The sequence below is a fragment of the Microcaecilia unicolor genome, chromosome 11 (genome assembly GCF_901765095.1).
Source record: "Microcaecilia unicolor chromosome 11, aMicUni1.1, whole genome shotgun sequence".
Lineage (NCBI taxonomy): Eukaryota > Metazoa > Chordata > Amphibia > Gymnophiona > Siphonopidae > Microcaecilia > Microcaecilia unicolor.
In genome coordinates, this window is record NC_044041.1 from 68,650,001 (window position 1) to 68,672,197 (window position 22,197).

The 22,197-nt window shown below is 44.1% G+C and overlaps 1 protein-coding gene and 1 long non-coding RNA gene across 2 annotated transcripts in view; one reads left to right on the plus strand and one right to left on the minus strand.

The window, feature by feature from the left end:
- The window catches only part of EFNA2 (ephrin A2), a 155,583-nt gene that overhangs the window by 87,339 nt on the left and 46,047 nt on the right, over positions 1-22,197 (minus strand). The window lies entirely within an intron of this gene.
- On the plus strand, positions 13,944-21,861 carry LOC115480466. The gene is made up of 3 exons (XR_003943828.1): positions 13,944-14,091; positions 14,488-14,592; positions 21,774-21,861. It is a non-coding gene; the product is annotated as an uncharacterized LOC115480466 (long non-coding RNA).

The following is a 22,197-nucleotide window of genomic DNA, read 5'->3' on the forward strand; positions in this document are numbered from 1 at the left end:
CCACTAGGCCACTCCTCCACTCCACTCCACTCCCCTTGAAATTTGGCTGTCCCTGTGAGGGGGGGGGGCAGTTGAGGACATCCAAAATGTTTGAAAGAAGGACGTCCACGCCTTCGCTATGCCTCTGCTGACACACACATACCCCCCCCCCCCCCAGGGACCTGCATACTGCTGCGATGGACCTGAGTATGACATTTTAGGCTGGCAAAAAAAGTTTTAAAGTTGTTTTTTTTTCAGGTGGGAGGGGTTAGTGACCACTGGGGGAGTCAGTGGAGGTCATCCCCGATTCCCTCTGGTGGTAATCTGGTCAGTTCGGGCACCTTTTGAGGCTTGGCCGTAAGAAAAAATGGACCAAGTAAAGTCGGTCAAGTGCTCGTCAGGGACGCCCTTCTTTTTTCCATTATTGCTTGAGGACGCCCATCTGTTAGGCATGCCCCAGTCCTGCCTTCGCTACACCTCCGACACGCCCCCCGGAACTTTGGTCGTCCCTGTGATGGGAAGCAGTTGGGGACGCTCAAAATCGGCTTTCGATTATGCTGATATTTGGCGACCCTGAGAGAAGGACGCCCATCTCCCGATTTGTGTCGAAAGATGGGCGCCCTTCTCTTTCAAAAATAAGCAAGTGATGTTTCGGAACAAAGAATTGCAGTAATCCAATTTGAACAACAAGGGAATAAGCAATAGATCTAAGATCCTTGCCTGTAAATAAGCACACAATTGCCTAAGTAACAAAGACCACCATACGCTAACTGTAAAACCACTGAAACCTATGAATCAAGAGAACTTCCCATCAAACAGAAAGCTAAGCAGTTCACAGAAGCACTCAAGCCTCAGTAACCACTGAGAGTGAAACTGAGAAAGACAACTCACTCTTCTGGTAAACTCAAATGCTTTACATTTAGCAAAAATGGATTATCATTTTATGCATCTGCAGCATTAGCAATAACTTTTCTGAACAGATATGCCAATGAGACATAACTGCCTCCTGCTCTTCCTCCATAACTGTTGTAATCTGAAAGTCAACAGCAAAAAAGGTAAATAAAACCCAAACTCCTCAACCAGAGAGGTCAGCAGGAGCAGGTAAATATTAAAAAGAATTGGCAATGAGGAACCCAAGACTCAATAGTTTTAACTGCAGAAGTAACGTGTGATGTCCTACAACAAAGAACTTACCACTCAAAAAAGAACCAAACCACTTGAGGACCTCCACCCCAAATCCAAGGTCCTATAAATTACTGTAGCAAAAAGTGAATGATCTAGTAACCCAAAGGCAGCTGTACAGACCGACCCCCAAATTCTATAAATGGCGCCTAAAGTTGGGTGCAAAAATACGCACCCATTTTGAGAATAGGAACAGTTATGCACACAACATAATTAGCTAATTGGCGCTACTTAATAGGAGATGTACCGATAATTGGCCTTAACAAGCACCAATTGGCACTAATTAACACTTGTGTACGTAACTAACTTTGTGTCCCTATTCTGTAAACTGAGCCCCTAATTTCTCTCACGCACAACTCTAAAGGGTGTGTGGCAAAGGGAAGGGGCATGGACGGTCATAGGCAATTCCCAGGATTTAGGCATGATCTTATAGAATATTTCCATTTCTATACCGAATGGACGTAGTTTAGGCTCTTTCCTGCCCCGAAGGCGGAAGAAGTCACTAGACCACCAGGGCACTAGTAAGTAAGGGGAGGGGAGGCTAGCAATCTGCCCGTTTGTCCGGACAATGGGCAGATTGGCAAAACTGCCTGGTTGCGCGGACATGCCCTCAAAAAAAGGACATGTCCGGGTAAATCTGGACATATGGTAACCCTAGCAGATGAATGTGACTTGGTATACGGGTGTTAGGAGTTCCTCCGATTATCATAAAACACATAAGCATGCACTTGTCTTCATCATAAAGCAGATCATGACTCAATTTGCAGGAGCTGTTAGTTCACATCTATCTGCCCAGGCTCTCAGGGCTAGCAGGTAAAATGTGGACAGAAGCTATCAGATCCCGATCAGCAAGCTTTTTCTACAAGTGGCATTAGGTTCTTGACAGCATGCAGAAACACTGCATCAAGTTCCCAAAATCCCGTTTTGTATGGCTTAAGGGGATGCAGAGGCCTTTGTCTGATGAAAATGTAATTATATCACTAGCTAATGGTGCCCTTGACTTGCCTGGTAGGCAGAAACTGTGCAAAGGAATGTCTCAAAGTATCCTCCATCTTTTACATTTTGAAAGGTTGTTAAACATTTGTGACTTTTTATCAATGATGATTCACGTCCCTAACTCATCATTAAAGGAGGGGGATTTACAGGGGGGGTGGGGGGGGGTTGTGGGTAGGCTGGGGGTGCATGTCTTCCTGCCCGTGATCTTACCCCCCCCCCTTTTTTAGTTAATTATATATTGTAAACCACATCCAACCACCTAGTATATTTTACCGATTGCAGCTTTCACCAACTTGCGACTTAAAGCAGCTTTTACACTAGAAGCTAAGGAAAGCTGACAGTTGCTCAAGAGGGTATAGTTCAAAACGAGGTACTATTTTGAAAGATATAATCAATCAGTGAAGTTATGGCATCCCATTAGAGAGGTTGCAAAAAAAAGCAAAAGCAAACCAGATGCCTTTAAATAAAGAACAGACAGTCTTGAAAGATATAAATCATCACTGTCAACTGCTAAGCAGGTTGTTAATAGAAACAAAAATCATTGGGGGTGATATTGAGCTGGTTTGCTCGGCTCTCTATGCAGGTGCCGGCACTGAATAATGCCGGCACCCAATAATTACTAGCTCCTCTCCAGTACCACTCCTGTTACTGGCCCTGACCTGCCATTTTCTACATGGGTGATCAGAGCCCAGTTAAGTGGCGCTGATTATTGGCGTCTGGGTGGATCCAAGCGATTTCAATGGGTAGAGCCTCTCCTGCTTGCTTTAATGGCTTTGAATATTGGGTAGGTTGTTAATTAGAATTTTTTTTAAAAACATTCCACTCGATATTCTAGGCAGTTTTGATTTTTTTTCATCCTATTAGTGATTTTTAACATTACTCCACAGCAACAAAGATAAGAGTATCTACAGTTTATGGTTGGATTTGTGATTACTTCAGATCCTGTAGACAAGTTCAGTATATGAGGAAGTTTATCCCTATTTAACCTGTTAAACATAGCCAGTTTGGGGTGGAATATACACGCTTAATTGGCTATCCAGCTCATTTTCGAAAAGAGAAGGGTGCCCATCTTTCGACACAAATCGGGAGATGGGTGGCCTTCTCTCAAGGTTGGGGCAAATCGGCATAATCGAAAGCCGACTTGGCTGTTTCTCAACTGCTTTCCCGTCGCAGGGATGACCAAAGTTCACGGGGCATGTTGGGCAGTGTACTGAAGGCAGGACGGGGGCGTGGTTTAATAGATGGGCGTCATCAGCCGATAATGGAAAAAAAGAGGGCGTCTCTGACGAGCATTTGGCCGACTTTACTTGGTCCAATTTTTTCACATCCAAGCCTCGAAAAGGTGCCCGAACTGACCAGATGACCACTGGAGGGAATCAGGGATGACCTCCCCTTACTCCCCCAGTGGTCACCAACTCCCTCCCACCCAAAAAAAAAACCAAATTAAAAAACATTTTTTTGGACTTTTTTTTTTATTTTTTTTATTTGTACCCTGCACTTTTTCCCACTCATGGCAGGCAATGGAGGGTTAAGTGACTTGCCCAAAGTCACAAGGAGCTGCCTGGGCCGGAATTGAACTCAGTTCCCCAGGACCAAAGTCCACCACCCTAACCACTAGGCCACTCCTCCACTCCAGTCGGGGGGTGGAGCAAGATGGCGGCGGTACCATCTGTTCGCATAGGTGACTAACTCAACGCTGCTGGAGTTTGAAATTCTCTTGGTGTTTTATTTTTTTTCCTCATTAAAGATTTTTCCTGGTTTCTTACCTTCACGATGCCGCACACCAAGAGAAAAGGGACCGTTAGACCGGCGGCCCAGTCGGTGCTAACATCAACGCCCGTCCAGCAGAAGCTTGATCAGTTTCTATTGCGGACATTCCACTGCTCAGGTTGGAGGCCCTGCTGATATTACGGCGGTAGGAGACGCCGAAATCTTAGGGATAGACACCTCGTTGTCTCCTCCAACTATTTGCCCACCTTTGCAACCGGCGGCGATCGACTTCGGGGGTGAAACGCCGAGACCGGAAGTCGGAGTAGGCATTCTACCGTTGGGCCAGAAAGTCGGTTTGCCTCCCGGGGCTTCCATGCCAACGGAGCCAGAGAGCTTCATAGCTACTCAGGAGAGTCCATTAACATCAACGGCCTCGAATGCAAAGGTCACGCTGGAGACGATATGGGAAGTGCTCCAGCGTTTAGATAATACGATGAGGATTTCAACAAATAAGATCGATTTCCTGACTGAAAAGGTACAAACTTTAAATACTGCATTTGCCACAATGAAAAATGAGGTCAATGAGCAAATAAGCCTTTTGAAAACTGACTCCACCAAATTGAAAGAAACAACTGTAAAATTGATTCAAGATAATACACAGATTCACAATAGACTTGAATATTTTGAAAATTTTAATCGAAGATTGAATCTTCGATTGTTAAACTTTCCAGGACATCAGTATATTCACCTATGGATATTTTCAAAAGATTTTTGGGGAAAATTTAAAGTTTGCATCGGATAATATTCCACCATTGAGTAAAATTTATTACTTACCAACAAATAGATCAAATGTTGAATTACAGACTCCCCCGCAAGTTGATATAAGTGTATCAGAACTTTTGGAAACATCTTTGACATCTATAGCTAATAGGCAAACCCTTTTTGGTATCATTGTGTTTCAACAAGACTTGGAGCTAGTGAGGAAACTGGCTCTAAGAAATTTACAAAACCCCTTTTATGGGGGGAAAATATGGGTTTTTCCCGGACGTTACCAAAAATACACAAAAGCAAAGAAAGGAGTTTTTGACCTTACGACCAGCAGTTCTGTCATTGGGGGCTTCCTTCAATTTAAATTATCCGTGCAAATGCATTGTAAATATATGGATATAAAATATGTTTTCTTAGTACCGGATCACTTAAAACAATTTATTGCACAAAAGAATATTATGAAAGATGTTTGAAACCAATTTGTATTTTCTTTAGGAATGTATTGAAGATTATAGTGGTAATATCCGTTAAGCCTTACTTCATTATTATATATTCCTGTTTCTTTTCTCCTAAAGTTATCGGCATACTCCCCCGTTATGGTGGTCTAAAACAAGATGCTTTTTTCTTTTTCCTGTATAATTTCTGATTAAGAAATTTCTTTGTAATCATATTAATCTGTTTTCTTGCACAAGTATTATAGCTTGTAAATTTGATTAAAAAGATAAATAAAGAATTAAAAAAAAACAAAACATTTTTTTCAGCCTCTATGCCAGCCTCAAATGTCATACCCAGCTCCATGACAGCAGTATGCAGGTCCCTGGAGCAGTTTTTAGTGGGTACTGCAGTACACTTCAGGCAGGCGGACCCAGGCCCATCCCCCCTACCTGTTACACTTGTGGTGGTAAATGGGAGCCTCTAAAACCCACCCAAAACCCACTGTACCCACATGTAGGTGCCCCCTTTACCCTGTAAGGGCTATGGTACTGTTGTACAGTTGTGGGTAGTGGGGGGGGGGTTGGGGGCTCAGCACCCAAGGTAAGGGAGCTATGCACCTGGGAGCATTTTCTCAAGTCCACTGCAGTGCCCCCTAGGGTGCCCGGTTGGTGTCCTGGCATGTGAGGGGGATCATTGCACTACAAATGCTGGCTCCTCCCATGACCAAATGGCTTGGATTTGGTCGTTTTGAGATGGCTGGCCTTGGTTTCCAGTATCGGCGAAAAACCGAGGGTCGCCCATCTCTAAGGCCGGCAATCTCAACATTTAGGTCGACCATCTCTAAGGTTGACCTAATGTTGAGATTTGGGCGTCCCCGACCATATATCGAACGAAAGATGGACGCCCATCTTGTTAATATGGGTTGCCCGGCCAATTCGCTGGGCCGTCCTTACAGATGGGTGCCCTTAGAGATGGGCGTCCACGTTCGATTATGCCCCTCCACGTGAGCTAGCAGCTAAATGCGAATATTCAGCAAGAGATAGCCAGTTATCTTCCACTGAATATCCGCGGATAGGCGCTAAAACACTATATAACTGACCAGGCGCCATTCCTGGCCAGTTCAATCATTTTGAATATCAGCCAGATTGTATACAAATGCTAGAAGTCTAAAAAATGAGAAGGGAGAGTTAGAATGTATATCACTAAATGAAAAGGTAAAAATATATTAGGCATGTCTGAGTCCTGTGGGAAGGAGAATAACCAATGGGATGCTGGCATGCTAGGGTACAAATTATAGGATTTATTCCATTTTTCCATTTTGCTCACACCTTTTTCAGTAGTTGGATCAAATTTGTGGAGGGGTAGTGCTATATATTAAAGGAGGCCTTGAGTTTAAATAGGCTAAAATGTCTGAAAGAAACAAAATACACCTTGGAATCCTTATGGATATAAATTCCATGTGTAAAGGAGAAAAGAATAGTGATAGGCATATCCTACCATCCACCTAGTCAGAATGAACAGATGTTGAAATGTTAGCAGAAATTAGGGAAGCTACAAATCTGATAACACAATAATAATGGGTGATTTCAATTACTCCAATACTGACTGGATAATGTAATATCAGGGCATGCTAAGGAGGTACAATTCCTAGGTGAAATAAGTACTGCTTCATGGAGTAGCTGGTACAGGAACTGACAAGAGGGGAAGCCATTCTAGATCTAGTCCTTAAAGGAACAGAGGTGCAAGAGCTACTGGTGTTGGTGCCACTTGTCAACAGTGATCATAACATGATCAAATTTGATTTAGTTTAAATCATTTTTATTAATATATCAAACAGAGAAAAAAAATCATTAAGAAATACAATGTCCCTTTATAATTTTACATCCCATTCCTCCCTCCCGATATAAACCAAGATAATATCCACAATCTAGAAAAAAGGCCTTAGATTTTATGGTCTCCCCAACTTCAGGTATCATTCCTTTATTCTCCGCTGTCTTCCCAACTTCCCTAAGCCTACTTTCTCTCCCCCCATCCCCATCCCCATCCCTTATTTTGCTGACATCTTGAAGGGGAATAACAACCTACATTTATCTCCTCCCTCCCAGTCCCGTCCTATCTTATCTAATTTATCCAGGAACCTTCACGATATTGACCCTTCATCTCTATCCTCCCATGTTTCAAACCTCCTCTCTACTGTGGCCCATCCACGTCTGTCAACGAGACTGTTTCTTCTTACAACAATACTCTATCCTCTGCCTTAGACACTCTTGCAACTCTGATGACCCGCCCTATAAGGCGTACAAAACCCCAACCTTGGCTGACTTCTAATATCTGCTACCCTACGTTCCTGTACCCGCACCGCCGAATGCCTCTGGCGGAAATCTCGGGCCCTTGCTGATTTCTTACACTTTAAGTTCATGCTGACCTCCTTCCAATCTGCTCTTTTACGTGCCAAACAGGATTATTATATCCAACTGACCAATTCTCTTGGCTCTAACCCTCGACTTCTCTTCACCACATTGAACTCTCTCCTCCCAACTCTCTCCCCCAACTCCCCTTCATTATCTCCTCAGACCCTTGCTGAATTCTTTCACAACAAGGTTCAAAAGATAAACCTTGCTTTCTCTACCTCACCACCTCTCCCTCCACTAGTCCGTTCTCCTCTCTCTCCTTCCCCTCATTCCCTTTCCTCCTTTCCTGAAGTTACTATTGAGGAAACTACACTTCTCCTTTCTTCCTCAAAATGTACCACCTGTTCCTCTGATCCCATTCCCACCCACCTTCTTAATGCCATCTCTCCTGCTCTTATTCCTTTTATCTGTCACATTCTCAACCTCTCACTTTCCATTGCGACGTCCCTGCTGCCTTTAAACATGCTGTGGTCACACCTCTCCTAAGAAGCCTTCACTCGACCCTACTTGTCCCTCTAATTACCGACCCATCTCCCTCCTTCCTTTTCTCTCCAAATTACTTGAGCGTGCTGTTCACGCCGCTGCCTTGATTTCTCTCCTCACATGCTATTCTGACCCACTACAATCTGGTTTTCGCCCTCTCCACTCAACCGAAACTGCACTTACTAAAGTCTCCAATGACCTATTACTGGCTAAATCCAGAGGTCAATATTCCATCCTCATTCTTCTTGATCTTTCCGCTGCTTTTGGACACTGTCGATCACAGCATACTTCTCGATACCCTGTCCTCACTTGGATTCCAGGGCTCTGTCCTTTCCTGGTTCTCTTCCTACCTCTCCCTCCGCACCTTTAGTGTTCACTCTGGTGGATCCTCTTCTACTTCTATCGCTCTGCCTGTCGGCGTACCTCAGGGTTCTGTTCTTGGTCCACTCCTCTTTCTATCTACACTTCTTCCCTTGGTTCATTAATCTCATCCCATGGCTTTTCCTACCATCTCTATGCTGATGACTCCCAAATCTACCTTTCTACCCTGATATCTCACCTTGCATCCAAACCAAAGTTTCAGCGTGCTTGTCTGACATTGCTGTCTGATGTCTCAACGCCACCTGAAATTAAATATGAGCAAAACCGAGCTTCTCATTTTCCCCCCCAAACCCACCTCCCCGCTCCCCCTGTTTTCTATTTCTGTTGATGGCTCTCTCATTCACCCTGTCTCCTCAGCTCGAAACCTTGGGGTCATCTTTGCCTCTTCTCTCTCCTTCTCTGCTCATATCCAGCAGATTCCCAAGACCTGTCGTTTCTTCTTTACAACATCCATAAATCCGCCCCTTTCTTTCCGAGCACTCTACCAAAACCCTCATCCACACCCTTGTCACCTCTCGTTTAGACTACTGCAATCTGCTTCTTGCTGGCCTCCCACTTAGTCACCTCTCCCTCTCCAGTCGGTTCAAAAACTCTGCTGCCCGTCTCGTCTTCCGCCAGGGTCGCTTTACTCATACGACCCCTCTCCTCAAGACCCTTCACTGGCTCCCTATCCGTTTTTGCATCCTGTTCAAAACTTCTTCTACTAACCTATAAATGTACTCACTCTGCTGCTCCCCAGTATCTCTCCACACTCGTCCTTTCCCTACACCCCTTCCCGTGCCACTCCGCTCCATGGATAATCCTTCTTATCTGTTCCCTTCTCCACTACTGCCAACTCCAGACTTCGCGCCTTCTGTCTCGCTGCACCCTACGCTGAATAAACTTCCTGAACCCCTAATCTTGCCCCATCCTTGGCCACCTTTAAATCTAGACTGAAAGCCCACCTCTTTAACATTGCTTTTGACTCGTAACCACTTGTAACCACTCGCCTCCACCTACCCTCCTCTCTTCTTCCCGTTCACATTAATTGATTTGATTTGCTTACTTTATTTATTTTTTTTGTCTATTAGATTGTAAGCTCTTTGAGCAGGGACTGTCTTTCTTCTATGTTTGTGCAGCGCTGCGTACGCCTTGTAGCGCTATAGAATGCTAAATAGTAGTAGTAGTAGGTAGTTATGTCATAGCCTCAACGTATTTAAACTAAACTCAAGCTTTTGAGAGATATATGATACTACTGTACGTATCCCATATCGGAAAAAATGTATTTTCTCTTAAGAGTCAGACCTGCCCCTCTGGCTTCCTACAGCATAAGTGTGTGAAAATGAGTTTCCACACCAACTCCAACAGAAAGACAGGTCTGCTTGAATCCAAAGATTGGAGTATGCATTCCCCCCCTCCCCCGACTGTTCCTACTTTCCGCACCAGTATAGTAAATGGTAATATAGTTAAGTGACAGCAGATAAAGACCTGAATGGTCCATCCAGTCTGCCCAACAGTCACATTCATTATCAATTCAAGAGTTAATCAACAATGAACATGATATTATATACTTGATCATGGTCTTTCTTGGTGTTTCTGGAACTTAGACCATAGAAGTCCGCCTGGCTCTGTCCATATGTTCCAATGTATCTCCCTGCCTCTGGATCCTCAGTCCATCTGCCTTGTCAAACAGAAGTGCCTCAGGGAGAGATTGGATACGCTGTCCTGTCAAGCAATTCAAATAATTGAAAATGTTTCCCTAAAACTGTTTAATTCTATCACAAGCCCAAAAGGCATGTAGCAAATTATTGTCTCCTGTATGATATTTCAAGCATGTAGGTGTATCTATTCTCCCTGCTTTGTATACTTGTATGTATGGAAAATATGCTCTATGGAGGGTTCTATATTAGCATTCCCAGAGGTCTGTACTATGTACTACTCATGGTACATCCTTTACATATTTTCTAACGTTGAAAACCCCCAAAGGGGGTCCCAGGTCTTTTACCCAATGATCCTGTAACTCATTATATTCTTTATGTGTCCCCTACAATTTATAATGCATTGTGAAGTCCAGAGATAGATTCTGACATAAAAAAATTCTTGCAATTTATTCCCAGAGCATAACAGAAGACTTTTCATATCCAAAGATTTAATATAATATACTATCTGAAGATAAGCAAATTGGTCTTCCCAGTGGATTTCTAGGCATCGCTGTAACTCTGGATAGTCAAACAGTCCCATCCTCTCAAAACAAATGTTCTGTTAGAAATATCTCCCTAGCCTCCCATCACATAAAAAACGCATTCTCCAATCCCAGAGTGAAAAATGCATTGCCCCTTATGAGTAATTGATCTGTGATACCTGGGTTATAGCCCCATAATTTTGCTAGGTCTTTCCAGACCTCTCTCAATTTAATCTAATAGTAGCATAGTAAATGACGGCAGATAAAGACCTGTACGGTCCATCCAGTCTGCCCAACAAGAATAAGAATATGTGATAATATGTCATTTGATTCTTGTATCCCGTCAACTCCCACTGTAGTGGTTTAGAGTGGTTAACAAAACAGTGAGTAGAATGTAACATATAGTAACATGGTAAATGATGGCAGATAAAGACCTGTACGGTTCATCCAGTCTGCCCACCAAGATAAACTCATTTTACATGGTATGTGATACTTTATATGTATACCCGAGTTTGATTTGTCCTTGCCTTTCTCAGGGCACAGACCATAGAAGTCTGCCCAGTACTGTTCTTGTACTAAGTTCTGAAGCTAACATCGAAGTCCCTCAAAATTTACACTCCAGCCCATCCCTATCTATTCAGTCACGATCAGGGCGTAGACCGTAGAAGTCTGCCCAGCTCCCGTTTTGTCTCCAATTACCGGCGTCGCCACCCAATCTCCGCTAAGATTCCACGGAACTATTCCTTCTAAACAGGATTCCTTTGTGTTTATCCCATGCATGATTGAATTCCATTACCGTTTTCATCTCCACCACTTCCCGCGGGAGGGCATTCCACATATCCACCACCCACTCCATGAAAAAATACTTCCTGACATTAGTCCTGAGTCTGCCCCCCTTCAACCTCAATTCATTTCCTCTAGTTCTACCGCCTTTCCGTCTCCGGAAAAGGTTCATTTGCGGATTAATACCTTTCAAATATTTGAACGTCTGTATCATATCACCCCTGTTTCTCCTTTCCTCCAAGGTATACATGTTCAGGTCAGCAAGTCTCTCCTTATACGGTTTGCAACGCAAATCCCATACCATTTTCGCAGCTTTTCTTTGCACCGCTTCCAGTCTTTTTACATCTTTAGCAAGATATGGCCTCCAAAACTGAACACAATACTCCAAGTGGGGCCTCACCAACGACTTGTAGAGGGGCATCAACACCTCCTTTCTTCTGCTGGTTATGCCCCTTTCTACGCAGCCTAACATCCTTCTGGCCATGGCCGTTGCCTTGTCACATTGTTTCTTCACCTTTAGATCCTCCGACACCAACACCCCAAGGTCTCTCTCCTGAGTCGAGCTTACTAATCTCTCCCCTCCTACCCGGTATCTCTCTTTTGGGTTTCTGCACCCCAAGTGCTTTCTGTGTCACAGATCTTAGTCTACCAGAGCCTACTGTGACCCATCTATTTCTCTGATGTTTCATTCTCTGAAGCAGTGGTGGTGGTAAATTAGCTGGGAAATGAGTAATCCTGGACGCTTCTTTAATTGTAGTTAATTCCTTCTTGAGTTTGTTGATATCTTCTTTCAAGGCTGATATTTAGAGACAGATAGGACAAGCTCTAAGGTTCCAGATAGTTTGCCTTAGGATTAAAGCAGAACATATATTGCACTAATCTAATCTAAGTACTTATAGACTGCTAGATTCCATAAAATGATCCAAAGTGGTTTACCAAAAGAATTCGAGTAACAAATAATAAGACAATAATGACAATTTAAGACAGATATTTCTAGAACAAATATGTTTTTCGGCTCTTACGAAAGAGCATATAAGTGGTCAATAATTTGATATGGAATGGTAAATAATTCCATACTTTAGTGGCCAGGGCCTGGTACATAAGTGATTTTCTAATATTTTCTTTAACACACTTTCTTAATGATGGATCATTAAGAGCTTGGTGGTCTCTCAAACTGATTGTTTCCCTGACATTAGGCATGAAAAGAGCCAGGAAAGGAGACGGGAGAGCAGTGGCATACCAAGGGGGGGGGGGGCGGTCCGCCCTGGGTACACGCCGCTGGGGGGGTGCCGCGTGCCAGTCAGCTTCCTTCGTTTCCATGCTCCCTCTGCCCCGGAACAGGAAGTAACCTTTTCCGGGGCAGAGGGAGCATGGAAACGAAGGAAGCTGACCGGCGTGCACCCGGGGGGGGGGGTTCTTTCACCATGGTGGGGGGGTGTCCTTTCGCCGGGGGGGGGGGTCGCGCTGCACTGGGGGGGCGGGGCACATCGGCGATCCGCCCCGGGTGTCAGCCCCCCTAGGAACGCCACGGAGGGAGAGGGTAGGGGGAGAGTGGGGCGGGGAGGTTGGGTCCAGAGATTACTTGTAATTGCTTCTTTTCCCACTGAACAGCCTTACTCTTAATTTATCCCAGTTTGTCAGCTGTAGATATTGATTATGATTTGACATATCCCTGGACAAGTTCCTGGAGGAAAGTCCAAAGTCTGTTACTGAGATAGACATGGGGAAGCCACTGCTTGCCCTGGATCGATAGCATGAAATGTTGTTACTAATTGGGTTTCTGGCCAGCTACTTGTGACCTGGATTGGCCACTGTTGCAGGATACTGGGCTAGATGGACCTTTGGTGTGACCCAGTATGGCTATTATGTTCTTAGTTACCTTTAAAGTCTGAAGGCTGAACTTTAAAGAAATAAAGAGACTGTCCTTGGGCATGGTTTTTGTGCAAGAATCCCATTTGAAAAAGAAGTGGTGAAAAAAATGCTTTATCATAGGGACTACCCTCATCTCTACTGTAGCTTTCAACAGAGATGTGTCCAAACAAAAAAAGAGAGGTTATTATAATGATACACAGAAACATCTCTTTGCAAGTTCTAGACTTATATAGAGACAATGAGGTGCGGTGGTTGGTACTACATGGGGTATTATATGGTCAAAATATTTCATTACTGGATATATATATGTGCACAATGAAAACCAAAGTTCTTTCTGGAATGTTGTAAATCACAAACTGATGCGTATAAATCCGGGTCACCTACTTCTGGAAGGAGATTTTTAATTCGGTATTCCATGCAAAGTGGGGGTAGATCGTCTGGGCAGGGATCACACAGCTCCAGTGCTTGTAAAACGCTACACAATTAATGAAAGACTTCTTTCTCATGGACTTCTGGAGAGGACAGAACCCCTCTGGCAAGGGCACTCTTACTACTCCACTGTTCATGACGGTTATTCTCAGATTAATATCCTGTTAGGGAGGGTTTCTGGCTGCTTAGGTTTGGCGACTCCCCTATTGAAAACATCACATGGTCCAATCATGGCCCAGTATGGGGTGCTTTCAGTGGGGTTTGAGCAACAGAGGGTCATCATTCTGCGGCCCAATGAATATCTGTTGCGTGATGATTTAATTAGGGGAGACATCCAGCAAGAAATGTGTGGGAGGGTCTGAAGCCAGTTCTGTCGGGAGCATTGGTAAAATGGGGGAGCAAGAAAGAAAAGAGAGAATAGCTAAAGAAGCGACCTGACAACAAAACCTTGCTCAACTACTAGAGCAACAATCCAGTCCGAGGCTTTACGAGCTGAGATAGGTAAGACCAGAGGAGACTTGCATGTGCTTCACCTACAGAATATAGAATTTAACCTTAGGGGATTGCAACAGCAGGTTTAAAAAATTTAGCAATAGGCAAGAAATTATTGGTGTATAAATTTAGGAAAAGGCCTTCAGGGGGAGCTGTTTATACAGGAGAAGCAATCCACCAACTTTTTAGATTTTTATAAGCAATTATATGCTAAGGATCCTTCTATCTAACTATCATTTTATACAATATCTTTCAGCTGTGACACTGCCCTGTCTAGAACACTGAGGCACGAGAACTTTTAGATGCCCAATAACTAGGGAGGAGGTCATAGTAGCAATTAAGAGCTTTCACCTGGCAAATCTAGATTGGGCGGGTTCTCCAGTGGATTCTATATTACTTTTACAGGACACCATGGAGATTTGATGGCTAGAGTGTTCACAAACTTAACCCTTCCTCAGGTATCCCTGTTTCTGTGAACACAGCGGGGGATCATGGTTCTATATAAACCAGGTAAATATGCCACCTGCTGTGGTTCCTACCGGCATATATCTTTAATAAATGTAGACTTAAAATTCTAGCTAAAATCTTAGTGAACTGACTAGCGGTTCACCTGCAGACAGGTTTTGTGCCGGGGTGGCAGACTGTAGATAATGTCAAGCAGGTTCTTAACTTGATCTGGGTGGCCCAAACAGAACATATGCTTTGTCAGGGGGATGCCAGTATTGGTGCTAGCTCTAGCTTTGTTCCCTGACACACATTCACAACAGTGATTCTTTCAGGCTTGAATAGAGAATTTATTGCTTCATTCCACCATACAACACAACCTGAGCTTCCTCAGATGCATTCCCAATGCAGTACTCTAGTAACAACTTTATTGTTAGGACAAGAACAAGCACTCTGCTGCCCCTAGTGATGCCTCCAGCCTCCTTATGCTGAGAAAGTAGTTCATAAGAACACTATCAAAACATAAATGGAAAAATCCTTTTTACTGGAATCCTGTTTTGTTAGTGAGATCTGGGAGTCAGCGTGCATCCCCATTCTTCTGCAGTTCAGTAGATAATTTCTCAGTCTCTTAACACGGGGTTTCCTCATACAAAGAACAACCTTCCAGAATTGGGGCTAATGTAATTCCTACCTCAAGGCTAGGGCAGCCTCCATCCCTTCCGTGTTCTACTCCACTGTCACTCTTGCGCTTTCCCGTTTTAACCAAGACCAATAAAGTATTCAGCTTCCCAAAACACAGCTTATAACACTAGTAACTTAGCTGTACTGCCATGTCAGCTTCAGGGGTGGTCTTTGGCTCCTCAGCCTCCTTAGGTCCCATTGTCTTTATACAGCTCATTAGCCATTCCAGAGCTTCCTGGCTCAGCCTTTTACTTTGTGTTCTTTTCTTGCCCTGGGTTGGGTAGCCCGGTTTACTCTAGCTGGCCTTGCTGTCTGTGAGAGGGACTCTCTTTATCCCCTCCTCTCTTGAGGCTCTGTCCTTCTCTGCAGAGTTGCCAGATGGAGAAAAATTTTCCAGTCAAATTTGTGGCCAAAAGTAGCCCCCAAAATAGCCAATATGAATATTAATAAGGTCAATATGAATATTAATAAGATCTATTAATAAGGTATTTGGGGTGGGGGATGCTAGGGGAGTTAGGGGGGGGCTGGGAGACCCACCAGATCTCCATCCCAACTGAACTTGGGTTGGGGGTGACTGGAGGTCCACTGGATCTCCTGCCCCCATGTCGCTGGCTTGGGGTGGGGTGGGGGTCGGGGTTCCTGCTCCTGCGGGGGGAAGCTGCATTGGGGGAAATGGGCCTGCTAGCACGCAAATGCATGCTGGACAGGGCTTATCATTAGGGAATTCCAGCTCCGAGCTGGCATAGGGTTTGCTGTGGACAGCATGCCAATGTTTGGCACGCTGCTCGCTGATCATTGGAGAGGAATATGTTTAGCATGCATTTGCATGCTAGTTGCATTCAGAGCCTGCAAGTGCATTGTTTCATGCACTTGGGGGCTCTGATCATGGGCAGTAGCAAACGCAGGAGCAATTTTTTCTCTAATAGCCTCTAGCGCCTGCGTTTGTTCTGATCATCAGCCCATAGAAAAGAGAGCTAGCTAGAGAGTGCATGCATGCATTTGTGTATGTTTTTGTGTCTATGGTTAGGATAGTCACATAAATAAAGCTTCCCTTTGAAATCTAGGCTGGAATGGAGTTCACCGGTACAAATATAACTGTGCACATATTAAGTGAAGGGAAGTTTTTAGCTCAATGAATTTACGTGGACAAATTCCTGTGAACACTGTCCTAATACTGCCTCCATTCTGCCTCCATCCTTTCAGAAGCATAAAAAAAAACCTAAATATTTTATTTTGCCTTTTAAATTTGTGACCTTTATTACACATAAAACTTTGTAACTGTATGTCTTGGACACCTGATCCTTAAATCTCACTCAGGCAGTTTGCTCTTGGAACCTCTGATTTGTGCCTGAGGCAACTGAGAGTGAAAATGACTTGCTCATTGCTGTAGAGCTGCCAAGTTACCCAACTCCAGGAGGGAGACTTCTTGGCCAGTCCTGGTTTGTTTGGGTTTTTTTTTTTAAACTTGTATCCCAATTCAATATTCAATGAATCTACTCGTGTAGTTATAGAATATACCTAGATTTACGAGCAGAACTGCGCGTAATTCTAGGCGTGCAGTATAGAACCTGGAGGTAAACGCTAGAGACACCCATATATTCCTATCGGTATCTTTAGCGTTTAGTGTAAACAGGGCTCTATGAGTAGCACACCACAGGGCTCATTTTCAAAGCACTTAGGGACCCTTTTACTACGGCGCATGGGTGCCTACGCGCATCCAATGTGCATCAATTTGGAACTACCATCATCCGGCTACCACGTGCCCTGGGCAGTAATTCCAATTTTACGCGCATCCAATAAGCGCGACAGAAAATATTTTTTATTTTCTACGTGTGGCGCTAACCAGGCAGTAATTGGCAGTGTACGCCTACTGACGATTACTGCCCGGTTAACGTGTGAGACCTACTGCTAAGTCAATGGGGTGGCGGCAAGGTCTCAGGCCCAAAATGGATGTACGCCAATTTTTATTTTACCGCACATCCATTTCTGACCAAAGAAAAAAGGCCTTTTTTGCAGGCGCACTGAAAAATGGATCTGCGTGCATCCAAAAAAACTCATCTACACCAGCACAGGCCATTTTTCGGCACGCCTTAGTAACAGTGGCGTATTGCTCTGGGGCTCCTGGTTTGGCTGGTGGGGGTCCCCAACCCCCGCCTGTTGAAGCGTTTGTCCTGCACTGGTCTTGCTGCATTGCCTACCTTGCTCTTCTCAGTCACACCTTGCATGCTGTTTTAGTGAAACTGAGCATGCGCGACACTTCATGCATGGCGCGACTGAGAACAGAGGAGGGCAGGCAATGAGAGACCAGCACTGGACAAATGCTTCAGCTGGCAGGGATTGGGGATCCCCACCAGTCAAGGTACCACCGTGCAGCGGCAGCGGGAGGCGGGCCAAAATGTGCCCCCCCCCCCCCCACATTGGGCTCTGGCGCCCCTCCTGTCGAGGTCTGGCTATGCCCCTGCTTAGTAAAAGGGCCCCTTAAACTTACAAAGTTCCATAGTAACCTATGGAACTTTGTCAGTCTAAGTGTTTTGAAAATACACCTGCATGTCACAATGTCTGTTATTTGAATAGGTTTACTGCATGGAATCTTGCTACTATTTGGGTTTCTGCCAGGTACTTGTGGCCTGTATTGGCCACTGTTGGAAACAGGATACTGGGCTAGTTGGACCATTGGCCTGACCTGGTATGGCTACTCTTATCTTATGTTATTGCCTGTTGCCTATGTTGACTTATTCTTGCTGCACGCCACCTCATGTAAATTTCTTCCGAAAGTGGGTAACATAAATCCTAATAAACAATAAATAAGTAGGTACACTCTTATTCTCTTAGGGTCCCCTTTTACAAAGACGCACTAGCATTTTTAGCACGTGCTAAAAATAAGCGTGCACTAAATATCTGAGATGCCCTTATATTCCTTTGGGCGTCTCTAGCGTTTAGCGGGTTCCTTTGTAAAAGACTCCCTTAAGGAATAGCTCTGATCAGCTTTCCAATGCCCTGTGAACTTCTGCAGGCTTTTTAGTCACTCAAAGGAATGCAATGGTCAGACAGGCCAGTTTACCTATGTAAATGACTTTGAAAGTTTGCCCTGCACAGGTCTATGGTTTTCATTGGATGCTGAATTAAAAGGTGCACTGTCCAATATAAATTCAACAGTATTGGAATCCTATTAGACCTTTTCCATTATTCCAAATACATTTTGTATTTAATTTGATCAAACACAAATACAGAAAGAGATATAAATGAATAATGTTTTACAAAGAAAACACTAACTTCAAGGCATATCATTATCAACCTTCCACCAATGTCTATCCAAATTTGCTAATACTTGGATACATTTAATTTTCTAAAAGGCCCCTATTGATGCAATCTGAGTGTGTCAGCAGTCTTGTTAGGGAAGTATCATTTGGTGTAAGATACAGATTCCCAAACCTGTTCTGGGGTCCTCACAGCCAGTCTGGTTTTGAGAATATCCACAGTGAAGGTGCACTGTATGCAAAACTATCTCATACATATTCATTGTTGCCTGGTGTCCTCAGGACAGGTTTGGGAGGCCCAGTCTAAGAGGTGCAGGAGTTGTAATGTTAGCTGAACAAAAAGAAAGACTTTGCATGCATGACATGCATCCAGCAAAGCCCGTATCACATCTTGTGCCCCCAGGGTGAGCCTTCTCCGGAGTGGCCCCCATGCTCTGGAGTACGCTCCCTGGGGGGCTCCACTTGACACGGGACTGTTGTACTTCAGAAGGCAGGTGGGGGCTTGGCTCTTCAGCCAGGCCTTTAATGGGAGAAGTAACTAACTTGTTAGTCTCACAATAAACACATACAAGGAGTGACATGGGCTGCACATGCTGCAGCAGGACATGTTTGTTCACTCCTACCTTAGCTGAGGTGGTGTTTAACCAACTCTCTGACCTTGTGCACCTTTCTTTAAATTGGTCACCTTATTTTCTGATTCCTCTTGCTCTCTTGCCTACCTATATGTTCCATCTTTGCTTATACCCTACACTGTCAATTAAAATGTTCTATTACAATTGTGTTGACATTGTAAGTAGTATATTATGCCATACTTTGTATTGTTGTTTGAATATTTTTGCTGCTGTGGTTTATTGCTCGTGGTTGATGTATTCTTACTGTACACCGCCTTGAGTGAATTCCTTCAAAAAGGTGGTAAATAAATCCTAATAATAAATAAGGGCTCCTTTTACTAAGGTGCACTGAAAAATGGCCTGCGGTAGTGTAGACACATGTTTTGGGCGCGTGCAGAATTAATTTTTAGCGCACCTACAAGAAAATACCTTTTTTATGCCAAAAATGGACGTGTGGCAAAATGAAAATTGCCGTGCATCCATTTGGGTCTGAGACCTTACCACAAGCCATTGACCTAGCGGTAAGGTCTCACACGGTAACCGGGTGGTAATGGTCTACGCGCGTCAAATGCCACTTGACGTGTGTAGCTGCTGCGCACCAGAAAGTAAACAATATTTTTTGGACGCGCCCAAAATTGAAATTATCACAAGGGCCACACGATAACCAGGCAGTAACTCCAATTTGGTGCATTGGGTGCGCATAGGCGCCTACGTAGCTCAGTAAAAGGGCCCCTAAATAAATAAATACATCTTACGTATCAGAATACAGCCAAGGAGAAGAACTTCTCTCCCCACATCCACCAATTCCACCCCCCCCCCCCCCCCCACGCACACAGCCTACTTCACTTTTAACACTACTGTCCTTCTACAAATTGGTGGTAAAGTCTGGTTAGGCCTTAATAACATTTCACAAGTTATAAGAACTAACCTATTACTTTCCATATTGATGATTTTCCCCTGCTGGCTGCTGCCTTAACCCAACCCTGCTCCAAAGCAGCCCATTAAGCTCATCCCGTCAATAGCGGTTCTATTTTTCATTACTCCCTGGAAATGTGGCTGCTGGAGGCTCATCCGTCATTCAATTATGCCTGATTCAGTCTTATCATATACGTGTCAGAAGTTCCTCAGATCTGAACTGCTGTTAATTTTCTGCCGTCCCTGGGGGTCCCTACGTGCCTAGAAAGATATTAGAGTGAGCTGAGAATATGCTGGGTACAGAGAATTTCATCAGACAGTTTTAAAAAATGCTGCACAGAAAGGATCTGGTGGGAATGGTAGGATTATGCCATGTAAACCAGAGTACTTGAAACTGCATCTTTCAGTCCATATGAAGAGCCGTGCAAACTGATTGAAGCAGGGCACTGGATAGGACGACACAGAGCTTTCAGTGTAGATCACCAAGTTGAATCTGACTCAGATTAGTAACAATCCAACTTCTTACCATCCCAAAAGGAGTTTGGCCCATGTGTCATGAGACAGTGGGCTTAGTCCAATTTGTGCATTGCTACAGAGAACCTACATTTCCCAGGTATTCTGTGAGGCTTTTGGATTATCTCTTCTGTCTCCTCTTCTCCCAGTTTCTCTGCTGGGTCTCCCAATTCAGGTTCCTGATTGCTGAGGTACCAACACATTAAGGACTAAGGGCCCCTTTTACGAAGCTGCGGCAAAAGGGGCCTGTGCTGGCATCGGCGTGTGTTTCTGACGTGCGCCGAAGCCCCCTTTTACCGCAGCGGGTAAAAGGCAGGTCTTTCTTTTTTTTTTCTGGAAATGGCCGCGTGGCAAGTGAAGCACTTGTCATGCAGCTATTTCGGAGGGGGGGCACTTACTGCCACCCATTGAGGTGGCGGTAAGGGCTCCTGCACTAACCTGGCGGTAACTAGGCAGCAGGCGGCACTGCCCAATTACCGCCGGGTACACACGGGGCGCTACAAAAATAAAATATTTTTGTAGTGCCGGATATGACGCGCATTGGGGGAGGGAACTACCGCCGGGCTGCTGCGGTAGCCCCAGCCGTACTTCCTTTTATTGAGCGGTAAGCCCACTTTGTAAAGGGGCCCCTAAATTCAGTAAATGGCGCCAAATTTGGTACCAATAAAAATGCTTGCTGATGCGCTTTTCTAATAAACAGTGCTCCTTAGTGCCAGGATCTGCTCCCAACATTTAGGCTCAAGGTTTAACATCAGCTGAACCCTGGATAAATCCCCATGCTTAAATTAGGCATAGATCCTGCTGCCTGTGTAATTCTGGAAATGAGCTGTTTTGCTCTTGTTTCTTTACATGGTTGCCCATTGTGTACAGAGGTATTTAAACTACTACTGCTCATCATTCTATAGCGCTACTAGACGTACGCAGCACTGTACACCTGAACATGAAGAGACAGTCCTGCTCGACAGAGCTTACAATCTAATTAGGACAGACAAACAGGACAACAAGAGATAAGGAATATTAAAGTGAGGATGATGAGATAAGGGTTCTGAACAAGTGCATAAGGGTTAGGAGCTCCTTGTGACTCTGTGCAAGCACTTCACCCTCCATTGCCCCAGGTACAAATAAAAGTGATAACCAATAAAATTTCTCCAGTGATTTACATCAGCCTTCCCGTTCTTTGAGGTCAGTATCTTCTAATTTGCTTGATGCTCCATCTTTTAGGACTGTCTTTTTTGGATAAGTACAGGAACTCGAATCATTTATATCGCAGGACCAAGCCTGGAATTCTTTACCTGCTCAGCGTCGAGCCTTACGGAATATGGATGAATTTTAAAAGGTTTTAAAAGCTGTTCTTGTGTCAGCGAGCATTTGATTCTTTAGCTTAAGGGCAAGTTTGGACTTTTTTGGATTGTTATCGATTTGGTTTTTAGCAGATACTGTTTTGATGTATGTTGGTGGAATATATAATATTATAAATTTATTTATTGCATTTTATCCCACATTATCCCACCTCTTTGCAGGCTCAATGTGGCTTACAATTATCATGGATACTTGAAATAGAAGTAAAATACAATTAATTTACAGAGGGTTTTGTGTTACATGGTGGCGAAATACATGATAGTGTTAAGCAAAAAAAAAAAAATTATAAGACAGTTCTAGAAGTTTTAAAGATTATACAGTTACACATATTGATC